Source organism: Passer domesticus, chromosome 3, assembly GCF_036417665.1.
Source record: "Passer domesticus isolate bPasDom1 chromosome 3, bPasDom1.hap1, whole genome shotgun sequence".
Taxonomy (NCBI): domain Eukaryota; kingdom Metazoa; phylum Chordata; class Aves; order Passeriformes; family Passeridae; genus Passer; species Passer domesticus.
Window position 1 is genome coordinate 36407881 of NC_087476.1, and position 12683 is coordinate 36420563.

Sequence of the window (12683 nt, forward strand, 5' to 3'; positions counted from 1 at the left end):
CTTTATATTGCCAAGCACCAGCCTCTGTGCTCTGAGAGGCTTCATTTTGGAGGCTGTTGGTGGTATTCCTGTATCATGCACTCTTGGTCACTGTTAGCTAACCTCAGACTCCCCAGTTCCAGTGCCTTCAGGACTTCAGTGCCTTTGGTTTCTGCTGACCTTGGTGGGAGTTGAAGACACTCAGTCATCACAAGACTGGAGGCAGATTGGGTTGGAAGTCTGTAAAGTATTCTCTGTGCCATCTGATTTGAGCATTTAAAGGCCAGAAGCCTGAATGATTTGATATTTAAAGTGAATGAACTGTTTTGCAGAACATGTATTAGTTTCTTTTAAGTGTTTATGCTGCAAGAAAAGTCTTGAATTAATTTTCAGTTCCTTTTCTGATGCATGATGATTCGACGAATCTGTCTCTGTAGGGTGCAGAGTCTGACAGAAGTGGATGTCGTATTGAAATCTTAGACAGCAGCATAGGATTGCTTTAGCAGGCAGTCTGAAGTCTGTTTTGCCTGGTGTTTGGTAGAAACATCGTATTAACAACCAGGATAAAGAGAGAGAAAGCAAAAACAGAATATGAAGGAAATGAAGAAAGATTTTTCTTTTCCCCTCAAGGGGATTGGCCTTTGAGAAGTTCTGTTAACTAGTTGATGCCCTGGGACTGAAGGAAAAATTATTGTCTCTGTGGAGGAATGCTGCAGGCCAGGTGACAGTGATTGTAAATGAAACACTGTCATACAGTAATGGAGAGTGTATAAGTTAATTTAAAAGAAACATTTTCTGTTTCAGTGGTGGAAGTGAAATGAAGTGATAGCATTTCACCCTTTAATTACCATGTTAAGAAGTCCAGTAATGTTTTAGATATCTTTTCTGTAGTTATATGCTCTTGATTTCAAGTTCCTGTAAAATACTGGTTTTCTGCTAGATACCACATTCCAGGCATTAGCCCAAGCAAACTGTATTTTAAGTAATCTTAAGGGCAAGAATAATTTCCAAGTAACATTCTGTGGCTCAAAGGATTATGAACTTATGATCTATACAGAGATGTTTCATATAGTTGATTATATACCTATTAAAGTTTCTCATATAGGGGAAATACCATTTTCTGAGGGCCTTCCCTGGGTGAAGGTGTCTTGTACTTTTATACCTCCAGCTTATTGATTTAAATATGTTTGGAAGATGTTAATTCCGAACAAGGTCAGTAAGTGAATTATACTTTGTGCAGAAAAATTTGATACGGTATGTATTTACCATATTCTCCTTATGAATTGTGCAGACTTCTGGGCAGATCATGTCCTCTGCTGTCATAATGCAATTAAGCCTTGATTTCTCGCTGGTGAGTTGGTAATACAAGGACTCACATGACTTTGCTCCATTATGCAGCTTCAATTTCCTGCCTGTGTGAGGGAAACAATTATCTTAGAGAGTAATGTTTACTGTTATTTCAGAAGAATGGGGCATAGTGCCTGATGAACATATGTGCAGCAAGACACAACCATATTGCCCTTCCTAATTGTTCAAGTAGGAGATGAAGAAATGGGAGAAATTTTCCCAGTGGCCAAAAGGTCATGACCAATTGGAAGCTGTTGGAGTAGAATAAGCACATTTCTGTGCATTTCTGACACAATACAACTTGTCTTTGCAGCTCTATTAAAAACAAAACAAAATAAAACAAAACAAAACACCTCGGGGTTTTTTTCCCCCTTTTCTTTTCTATATGGCCATAAAGCACACATTCCTCTCAAAGGTTTAGCTATTATGGAATTTTGCAGTGATACCCATTCAGTCACTTTCTGGTGTGAAACCCAGAAAATGGAAATGTTGTTGCCTCTGTAAAACACACAGTTTACACATCAACTGGTAAGCTCACGGAGATGCTTGCAGTGCTGTAGAGTTATGGCCTTGTGTTTTTTATGTAGTACTCAATCTTCACAGGACTGCATGTCAGTGGTGCTGTATAGGCAGCAGCTTGTGTGCTGTGATAATGACAGTCATGAAATGCAGCCCAGTAAAAGAGACTTATAAGAGGAAATGACAGCATAGAAATGAAGATGTTCCTGGTGGTAGGACTGAGTCTTTTCTTTATTCTTTGTAAAAATTCAAGCTAAAATAAAGAGGGTTTTCTATTACCTGCTTGTTTTTTACTGCACCAAGGTTGGTTAGCATAGATTTCTTGTTGTTTCACTGGGTCTGGTAGCACCAGCAGTACTAGTTCTGCAGTTGTCTTTTCTACACTTCAATATGGAAGCAGGAAAACAAACTTTTGAGATTTTCTCTTAGTGGCCATCTGGAATTTGTATATGCACAATAGATATATTGAAATTTAACGCTAAAATCAATTCACCATAAAACAGTTCGGTGGGACTGTTCTCAGTTGATATGCTAATGGGATTTTGCTGACTTCATGATGAAGGTAGTGGTGTGCTGATTTTCTCAAAACAGGAGAACAGCCACACAGAAATCTTTCCTAATCAGACAAAGCATGAAAAATGCCTTGCTCATCAAAATGTTCTTTTCCCTGAATAATGTAAATTGAGGTCTTATTCAAAATTATGGCAAACTAGGAAGAAAGAAATCCATTGAAATAGCTCTCCCCATGTTTCTTCCCTCTGTGTTATTTACTAGGTAAAACGTCTGGGAATCCTGTCTTATATCTTCAGTAAGATAGCCTATTTATTGTATCTCTGTGGTGTCCGTTTTTGCTATTGTACAGTAACATAAAATTTGTTCATTCATTTTCTAAATCCATATAGACACCACAAAGCTTCCCCCCTCCTCTCCCCTGCTTCTCCCATTATTTAGCCTCTACGTGCCTTTTTGTATAGTGGAAGCTTCTTTTTTTGAGACCTGAATAAGCAGAGCACTTAATCTGTTTTAGGTTTAAGCATGAAAATTGTTCCTTTGACTTGAGTCAGTGAGTCATCAAGAGGACGACTCACTCACTTGTGTTTAAGCTGTGACTGAGTAGACTTGGTGAAAAGTGGTCAGATGAAACCACCCAATGGACCCATTGAGAAATTTTCACAAGGACTGAGATTTATTGACACAGAAAATATTTATAATTATACAAGAATCTGAGGAAGACAAGCTCCAAGGTATATTAAGTAGATTAGAAAGAATAGATTGTCCTGCTTGGTGACAGATCAGTATTCTTTGGCTTTGTACAGAGAGGCACAAAGGAGTTTCTGGGCTTTGCTTCCCCAGGAATAACATTGTTTGGACTTCCAAAAAATTATTAAGTCTTAATAATACATATGCTGAAGAAATTATCAGCTGAAGGGCTTCTAGTTCTTCTGTCTGTGGGTGGTCAGAAATCTAGCCAGATCAGAAGATTGTATTTACTTTTCTGACAGGGTTGGGAGGAAATGAGAAATATCATTCTGACAGCTTCAGTGAAGGCAACAAGATTCCTTGTGTTTGAATGTAGTTCTGTATAGCTGCTCCCTTGTATTTTGCAGGATTGCTTTGTTCTTTGGAAGCATGACTTTCTGTGTTGTTCAGACTGGAAAGGGGTAGCATTCTGTGATTCTGTGATTCATGGATTTCTGTCCATGGTACAATGCTGCCTTTCCCAGTTCCTCATTAAAAGTCTTTTTGAAATGGGAGTTGGGGAGTTTGAGAGAAGTTTATCACGCCTATCAAGTGAAATAATTTCTGTACCCATTCCAGAAAATCTAAGTATTTCTTTCTAGATACAATATTTTCCTTTGCCATTTGCCCATCTAGTCTGTGAGCTGAAATGGAAAGAAAGGCATAATCACAAAATTACTATCAGGAAAAATGACAAAATCTCCTCTTTCAGGTAATCTAAAGGAATGAAATGGATCTCTTCCAGCATCCAAAACTGGCTGACTACATATCTCTAATCAGCACAAGTTGGGCCAGTGGGGTGGGTCAGTCGGAGCTGACCTCATTCCTCTCTCCAGCATGGGCAGCCCCAGCCCCTCTTCACAGGAGCAGCCCTGCAGCCTCCCTGCCTGGGCCCTGGCCACTGGTACAACAGTGTCTGTGAGGAGCGGGTCTCAAAAGATTTTGGGAGATGCCTTTCAACCAGCCAAATGGACAAATCAGTTTTAGTCAGATAAAGAATGAGTCCTCTCTATTACCTCCTATTTTTAAAGCAATTCTGAACATCTCTCTGCCTCACTCAAGTCAATAAGCATAAGTTTATATATTTTGTCTTTCTCATCACCTAGATCTCTCCTTTCACTATTCACAGAGATACATTTCTTCATGCCAGAGCTACAGGATGGGGTGGGAAGTGGAAATGTGTTTGCTCTGCAGCTGGCCTTTCTTCCTGGCACCTTCCTAGAGAGAAAGAGCCCTTAAGTCCTCAACAGAGCTAAAAATCATCAATGCAGCTGGAAGGGTGAATGTGTTTGCTTTTGTGTCATCCTTACCCCTCTTACTGGGCTCCGATGTTTTGGCACCTGAACAGCAGTGGCTAGATTCAGCAACACCATCTGCAAACCTGGCCCCAAAGCCAGCACTTGAAAATACATAGTGTGACACTTTGTGCTTTGGGTTTTAACGTGTGGGAGGTGGGAAGGAGATAGGGAAGAGATATTGCCAAAGGTCACATAAAACCTCACAGGAATTTTTGTGTTTTCCATGTGTTGAAACTCTGTATGAGTCAATTTTAAATCTATGCATGCAAAACTTTCATGTGTCCTTTATTTGTGATCACTGTACTCCTCGGGGGCCTTTGGATAAAGGGGCATAATGACCTTTTTGCATAAGTGAGTTGTATTTAATAATTTGTCCCTTCTTTTGTTTTCAAAGCTGCTCAGACCTAAGGTTTCTCTTGCCTTTTATAGCAAGAGAAACATATCAGAAAAAGTTATCTTCACCAAAAATTATTGGGATTCCCGTGAGGAAAATCTGATTTTTTAGTGACTGACATTTCTACGTGTCCTTCTTACTAAATCACTACCCTGAAACACTGAAGGGTGTTCCACACTCCTGCCCATTGTGTTGTTCAGTGTTTTGTGAAGACTTCAGAGCTGGAAAGCAGTTTGTTCCTATTTGCTAATAATGGTCCTGTGAGGAGGGAGGACTCTGCAAGTGAAGAATGCAAGAGCAGAGAGCAATCCTCATTAGGATGCCAGATGAAGGGTGTCAGCCTATTGAGATCCCAGCTGTGCTCCAAGCTCCACACTTCTCATGAGTGAGAAAGAAAGCTGTGGTGTGTGTCCAGTGGCACTTCTGAGGAGAAGATGGAGGCAATAGCATTGCTGTGTCTCAGAGGCCATTGGAGCCCCCAGCTCCTCTGAATCCCTTTCCTGCTGCTGACCTCAGTGCCAAAGCTTCCTTCAGACAGAAAAGGCACATATTTGTAACTGGCTACTGTACAAACATGCAATCAGCAAAACTATGTTTGTCCTTGCATTTGTACAGAAGTTAAATTGGGAATCCTGGTGCCCAAGTTTATCAGCCTGGGTCTCCTCTGTGTGTATGCAATCCTACTCTCCCATTAGCTTATCTCCATCTATTAATATATATATATATATATATATATAAAGCCATAGAAAAAGGTTATAACATTCTAGAAAGGAAACAGAAAAGCTATGGATCATCATTATATTAAGCATCAAAACTCAACAGTCTGCCCAGGCAAAATTTTGTTCCTTTCTGCCAAAGTAATACATATTTTCTGGATCTGAAAATTGGTGGAGAGACCTCCTGTTGGCTGCTGGATCTTATAAACATTTTGTTGAGCATCTCCTCATAGATGGAGCACTACTGTGTAGTCCATGACATGATCTAGGAGGAACTCCAGCTCAGTGAAAAACTTGAGGGAAAGGAGAATGAAGAGGAATTGCATTTCACTTAAAGACACTCTGTTTTTAGCAAATATGAATATAAATCATCAACAGGTAAAGTTAATATGCTAAGTTTTGCACAGGCCTGGAGCCAATCTGCTTGAAACTCTCAGATATATAGTCAATCTCTTTTATAATTTGTAGAATCTTAGAAAATTTCTAGTGAAGTGCATACAGTTTTAGTGTGGGTATTTTCTTGCAACATAATTGTGTAAAATACAGAATAGTGTTTTTCATAATTCTTTACAGTAAAGTAGTGCACAGATTTGTAGTGGGCAGTAGACTTCAAATTGAAAGTCATTGAACTAGACTTTGCATGCTTCAAAAAAAGACTTGTTCTTTCTACTTTTACTAAAATAAGTACAATTTTCTTTCAAGTTGGTGTAAATATCTCTTTGTAACCTTACCTGTAAGCTGAAGGTGTTTGAAAGGCATGTTTTGGCTGTGGCAAAATCTCACTGGCTAATGGGAGTGTTGCCTGGACTACAGGAGTGCAGTCAGGGGCTGAAAAATGTACCTGATGTGAGTCTGTCTTTGCTCATCGTGAATCAGCCAGCTGGGAAGCAGCTTTTGTCTGATTCCTGCTTGTTTGCTTGGAATCCTTTCGTATTATCAGTTTGTCTCTTGGGAAGTTCTGGTTCTTGATTACTGGAAGATTTTCTTGCCTAGAAAGAAAACTTGAGTGTATTAACTGTGAACAACAAAACTTGCTTTTCTCTTGGTCAGGCTCCCATTACAGCCTGTAAATAGAGGTATTCTTAGAGTTCCAAAGTCTCATCTAGCCAAGGGGATAATAAATTACATTAATGAAATTTCAAAAATCAAAGATAATTTTCATTAATGTCCATTCCCCCCAGCTGAATGTAAATCTTAAAAGACACATTCCAGACAATGAAGTAAATTAGGCTAAAAGCAGGTAACTGTACATTGTATGAAAGCCCCAATATTCAGACTTTGTGTGTTATTCTCAGCCTGCTCACCATTCTTACCTGTCCTGTATCTTGCAGAAAAATCAGAAGAATTTGATAGATGGACTGTGATTAAGAATATGAAATGAAAATTCTGTGATGCAGGAGAGTGAAACGCAAATTATGTGATGGAAGAATTGCTTAGATACTACAGTGATGACAGTGGCACAGGATCTTATATAGAAGTAGAAATAAAACATTAATAGAAATGGTTTTACAGCAATAATTCTGCTTCTCAGAATTCATACCAGGGTGAACATGAGTTTTGCAGACCAGTTAGAAACAAAATAGTACTTTATAATTTAAAAATCTGTATAAGGGAAAGTGAAAGATAAATTAGGGTTGGCTTGTGTAAAACTGTCAAAGCTGGAGAGATCTGAGAAAATTCCCTGATGTGTTTGAATGGTGCTGAACAAATGAGGTCGATTAAATTTCTGAACAAGGTGACTGGTTTTGGATTGCAGGCATTTCTTCCTTCATGGTCAAAAAGCAGATGGGGGAGGTTGATTGATTATCTTCAGCATTTTCCACTCTACCTGGGTTCTTAGATACATCTTCTAACTGCTGAGTATGATCTTAGAGAAACAGACAAAGTAATGGCTCTGTTTCCTTAAGTGAATGGTTGAGGAGGCTGCAGCATTATAAAATGTACTCTTACCTGATGTCCTTGCCATGGCTTTCACTTCTCAGACTCATGCAGCTGCTCCTCACTACAGTGTTTCTGGGCCATGCAAAACAACTCCTTCCCATGCCTAGTGGTTATTTGCTTTAAATAAAGGCTTTGCAGACCTTGGAAGAAACAGGGAACTGAAAAGCAACACTCGAGTCCTTGAATTCAGTTCTTTTGTTGGCATGCTCTCTTTTGTCTTCATTATCATCATTATTATCGCAGCAATTGCCATTGTTAAAATTCTTCTGCAGCAGGGTAGTCCCTTGGTGCTCCAGCCCTGGGCGACAGAGCAGCTGGTACCAGGCACAAAACAAAGAACTCAGCCTGACTCAAGTGGCAAAAAAATTTCTGGCAATCCTTCTGTGTCATTCATGTATCTTACAGTGACACATCTTGAAATCTTTCATTAAAGTATTGCTTGAAAGAGCAAAGGTTGCTATATTTATCACTCTTAAGGTAGCAAATAGATACTTTCTGCCTCTCTTTAGGAACTGCAGTTCTTTTTGTTTTACAGCTGTTAAAGTTTCCCACTCCATATGAGTTGATCTCTTTCTTTGTATCTTCCTTCATTAGATATATGCCTTTGCAATAAAAAAATTACTATCATAACTTTTGCTGATACAATAAAGGCCTTAAGTCTGTGAAAGATGTCAGGTAGTAAATAATCAAGCCCTGTTCCTTTTCAGTCCTGTTCATCAGATTAAATGCTCAGTTCTTTTGAAAATTTGGACATAATAATGATTGTGTACTTTTGTTTGGAAACATACACAAAAAAAGCAAGGAGAATAGAATCAGGGCTATCAAGAAGAACCAGAACAAAAGTAATTTTGGTCTTTTTCCTGGTAACTGGAATAATTGCAGCTGTTGGTGTGATCTTTGCTATGATCTTGATGATTCTTCACTGGTAGCTGGAGAGCATACAATGTGACTTATGTCTTATTTGATCAACATATGCTTTCACTCTTGACAAACATGACCTAAAGTGAATTATTTAACTTTCTCTGTAGTTTAACATTTGTCTTGCCACTAGAAAAAACAGGAAGAAACTTTTAGAGACTGGGATGAAGTACTTTGCAAAACTTTTACATTGATGGTGGATGGGAAGAGAATGACTCAGGGCAATTTATATAAATTTACTTAAAAATATGGTTTTGTTTAATTCTTTTTTCCATTTCAGAGCTGTTGTAAATCTACTTGAAAATCAAAATCTGAGCAAGACAATCAAGAAGCTGGCCAAGAAAAATCATTGTGTAACATGGAAAAAAATAGTCTCCTTCTCAGGAGGAAAATTTTGAAGATGATGGAGTCTCCACCTGAAGCTACAGTGTTCTCACCATTGCATTAGCCATAATACAAGAAATGAGAGAGCACAAAGTACATAAGTCCTTCCAGGACTTGCAACATTAATACAATTATAAAAAAAATATTATATAGAAATATTACATAAAGAAATTTAAAATATGCTTAAATGAATGATTTAAAGAAGTAATTTTTACAGTTTATTCACTGTCTTGGACTACTGGACTTTCAATGAAATGGGTAAAAGCACTTGTATTTTAATGTGGACATCATTCCTCAGGTAGATTAAAAGTCTTAACATCTCCAAACAGTAGAACCAAATCCAGGTGTGGAAGTGAGGAAGTGGAAAATTATGTATTTAACTTCTTTAAATTTTGTGAAACTGTTAATCCAGACTAGTTGAAGCTAAACATATAGTCTAGGCTGAGACTACAAGTGCTCCTTATCTCCTCAATGGTCTTCAGGCACAATACCTATTATGTAGTGACTATAATCCATTTTCTTCTTGACACATGGAAGGATGTGTAATGATAGGGAAGATCATTAAAAGTTTCTTCATAAGTTTCATTTTTGTCGCTTGCACATTTGGACATGTAACCATTTCTGCCATCAAGGAGACTAAAGTATGTGAACAGAAGAATAAGCCCATAGAGACAGACCAAGGAGTCATTTACTTCTGTAATAAACATCAGTGGACAAAGCCAGGATGCCTAGAAAGAAAACAAAAACAAGACAAGGCTGTGTGTTTGACACGTGTTCCTCCAGCTTCTGGCTGTTTGCAGATGTTCTAAACCAGATGCAATTTCTAAGCAGCAGCACTCTTGAATGGATTTCTCTTCCATGGGTTTGTTCAGTGCTCCTTTACAGCTGTGTAAGCTTCAGTCACCTGAAACATCTTACAGCATGGAGATCCACAGCCCAACCACATCTTTTATCACAGCTGAACCAACCTCCTGCTTGCTTCATTTGTCCCACCTTCCTTCTCCAAAAGACAGTCAATCCACACTCCTGTCTCCCTGAAAGGGACCACCAACATGTTCCCTGACTATTTTCTTTCTGGACTGAAGTGATTCTTCATCCTGAAACCTTATCACACCTCTGACCCTCTTTCTCTAGCACTCCTCCAGTACATGACTATTTTGTTTATGAAGGTGCTTTGTGTAAATAAAGATTGTTTGACGCAAATTAAAAAACCTGAGCTGGTGAAATGTTGAAAAGTGTACTATGGAGTGAAAAAAAGGTTTAATAGATTTTATGATTAAGATTTTCTCTTGAGTCCAGTAGAAGCTCTGAAAAGAGGCCAAATACTGAGCCCTCCAGGGTAGAGAGTGCTTCTCAGTAAAGAACATTGCAACAAAATTGCAAAAACATAGAATGGAGGTAGTAACTCATCCTCTCAAAAAATTTCCCTTTTCTTCAGATCCTCTCTTGCTGCAGATGTTCTAACTACACCATCTGTACATCCTTAAAAAAGCATTATCATACTTTTCAGAGATACATCATTTTGTTTGCTGTTTAATGAAAAGATCATTTACATTTTTGCGAATAAAACATCATATTCAAAAATGACGTGCACTTAATTCTATAAAAATATCTTTTTTTAAAAAAGGAAAATATATTTTTGGTAGCACTATCATTAGCTATGTCATTTTATATCATTTGCTGGGCAAACTTAAAAGTCTTGAAACATTAAGAAGAAAATGCATACAGTAGGAAAAAGCAGGCAATAACAATTCTGCAGTTTGCAGAACTAGCTTACAGATTCAAGGTGAGTTTTTGATCCCATGCAATCAAAGAAAGAGTATTGTGGTGAGTCTGGGACTAAATTTTGAATGCTGGTCTTAAAAATATAGCAAAATCAGGTCTCGCTACTTGGGAAAAGGTTTCCACTGAATGTGTCAAGAATATGAAACCCTACCATCAGTTCTGCAATTGACTTTTGAACTCCTCTTTTTATGTTATAATTAGAGTATAACACAGCTGGGGGAGAAAGAGAGTGAAGTAGAATATTCTTTTCTATATTGAAGTAAATATATAGTATTATACAACCGTGTTGTATTTTAATAACATTTTCAAAGAACCTCCAGTCTTATTTGGGTTGACATTGTGAGGATTTTAAATTTCCATGGTCTGCTAGCAAATCTGGCAAAAAGCAATAGATACATTAGCAGAGTAGTTCAAGAAATGAAATTCAAAACCAGCTGAACTAATCCATACCAGTGAGTGTGGGGACCCTAGAGTAGGTCAAGGAGGTTTTGCTCTTTATTGGCTGTGCATGTCTTCATGATCTCAGGAATCCACAAGAGTTTCTGGCCATTGCAGGTCAAGCAGCCTCCCCATTATGCTCTCTAAAGTGTGATTTGTACAGAAACCCCAGTGCTCTGGGAGCTCATAGGGGAAATCTATTTACCCTCATTCAAATGCCTTCCTCCAGCACACCTTGGAGGGCCATCAACCTCAGCTCATCTGCCAGGAGACCTTTTCACCTGCTTTTTCTCTACAGAGGATACCCACTACCTCCTCCCACTACACCAGATGCTGGACCCAGTATACAGGGGCCAGACTGAAGGTGAAAATCTCATCATGATTAAATTTAAGCTTGCACTTACATTCCTTCCTGAGCCAAGATGTCCTCATACATATGTTAAAGTGATTTTCCAAATCAGAGGCAAAACCACTGTGTCATCTCTTGGTTTCATTAGCTTTGCATTGTCTCATACTGCAGTATAATCTTGTGGATTTTGTTGCAATTTAACAGGATTTTAACCACTTACCCTTTATCCTTTCATCTTCCCTTTCTTATTCCTATCAAAGAAAAATAATTTTGGAATGCATGTCTTGTCTGTATATGACCTACCATCTCTCTCAGGAGATTTAGGATGCATTTATATAGTTATTTAAGTCTAGATGCATGTGCAGTTTGATTTATGTATGGACTAATAGTATATATTATAGAAATTAAGTTTTTTTCTTTGACAGCTTTACTGTCTCTTTTTGGAAATGAAACTTTTATGGTGAATTTCAGAGATTTTAATATTTTTTTGGTAACTCCATTTAGTCAAACAGCCCTTACAAAATAATCAGTACTTGCATTTCTTTTTGTTGTTATGCACAGAGGAGGGCGATTGATAGAAAAAATGTGGTAATTTTTTAACCTGATGTTTTATAAAGTAAAATAAAGAATTGCTAGTTGAAAACCTTATTCAGTGCTCCATGACCAGTGGCAAAATTTCAGTATTTTGCAATTATTATAGGGAGAAAATACGAAAATAATTTGATCTATGATTTTATGAATCAGAAAGGTACAGCTAACTGCTAAGTCAAATGTACAGTATTTTGTATGGTTTTAGAAATAGGGCTCTGCATTTTCCCATTTTTCTGTAAAGTATGGAGATAGATTTTTCAGGAGCTGGGCATTCAGCTCCTACTTTATTGTAAGAATCTTGTTATAGTAGGCCAGTGCTGTTCATGTACAATTTATTAAATTTTTTACTTAGCTGTACAGAAAAACCTTTGACTTACAATTGGGTCAGAGCGCTTTGACTGGAAAATTCATTATGGTGCATTTTCAGAACACTGCTACTTTTGCAGGAATTTGTGTGTTGGTAGGCCTTGAAAAGTCAGCTAGAGAAAAAGCTTGCATGTCTGAAGCAATTAAATCTCACATCCAGCATGGCCATATAGGGGTAATTGGGCATTTAAAATTACTTAACTTTGCTGTCTTTTGCACTCTATCCTTGTGTTCTTATAATCAGAAAGTTGCTGGGTAAAATAGGAAGAATTGAGCCAATTAAATCTTCATTTGGGACTGTAAGTCCTTTCCCAAAGAAATGGTTTTATGGTATATGTTCCTACAAAGTCCTCTGGCACTTTGTACTGATCCTTATTGAAGGTATTACATGTTGTCACAACATTAGAATGAAGTAATAA

The 12683-nt window shown here is 37.9% G+C and overlaps 1 long non-coding RNA gene across 1 annotated transcript in view; it reads left to right on the forward strand.

The window, feature by feature from the left end:
* The window catches only part of LOC135298012 (uncharacterized), a 29019-nt gene extending 19169 nt beyond the window's left edge, over positions 1-9850 (forward strand). The window contains exon 5 of the long non-coding RNA XR_010359972.1: positions 8632-9850. This is a non-coding gene — a long non-coding RNA (uncharacterized LOC135298012). The remainder of the gene's footprint in view (positions 1-8631) is intronic.
* The last annotated feature ends 2833 nt before the right edge of the window (positions 9851-12683 follow it).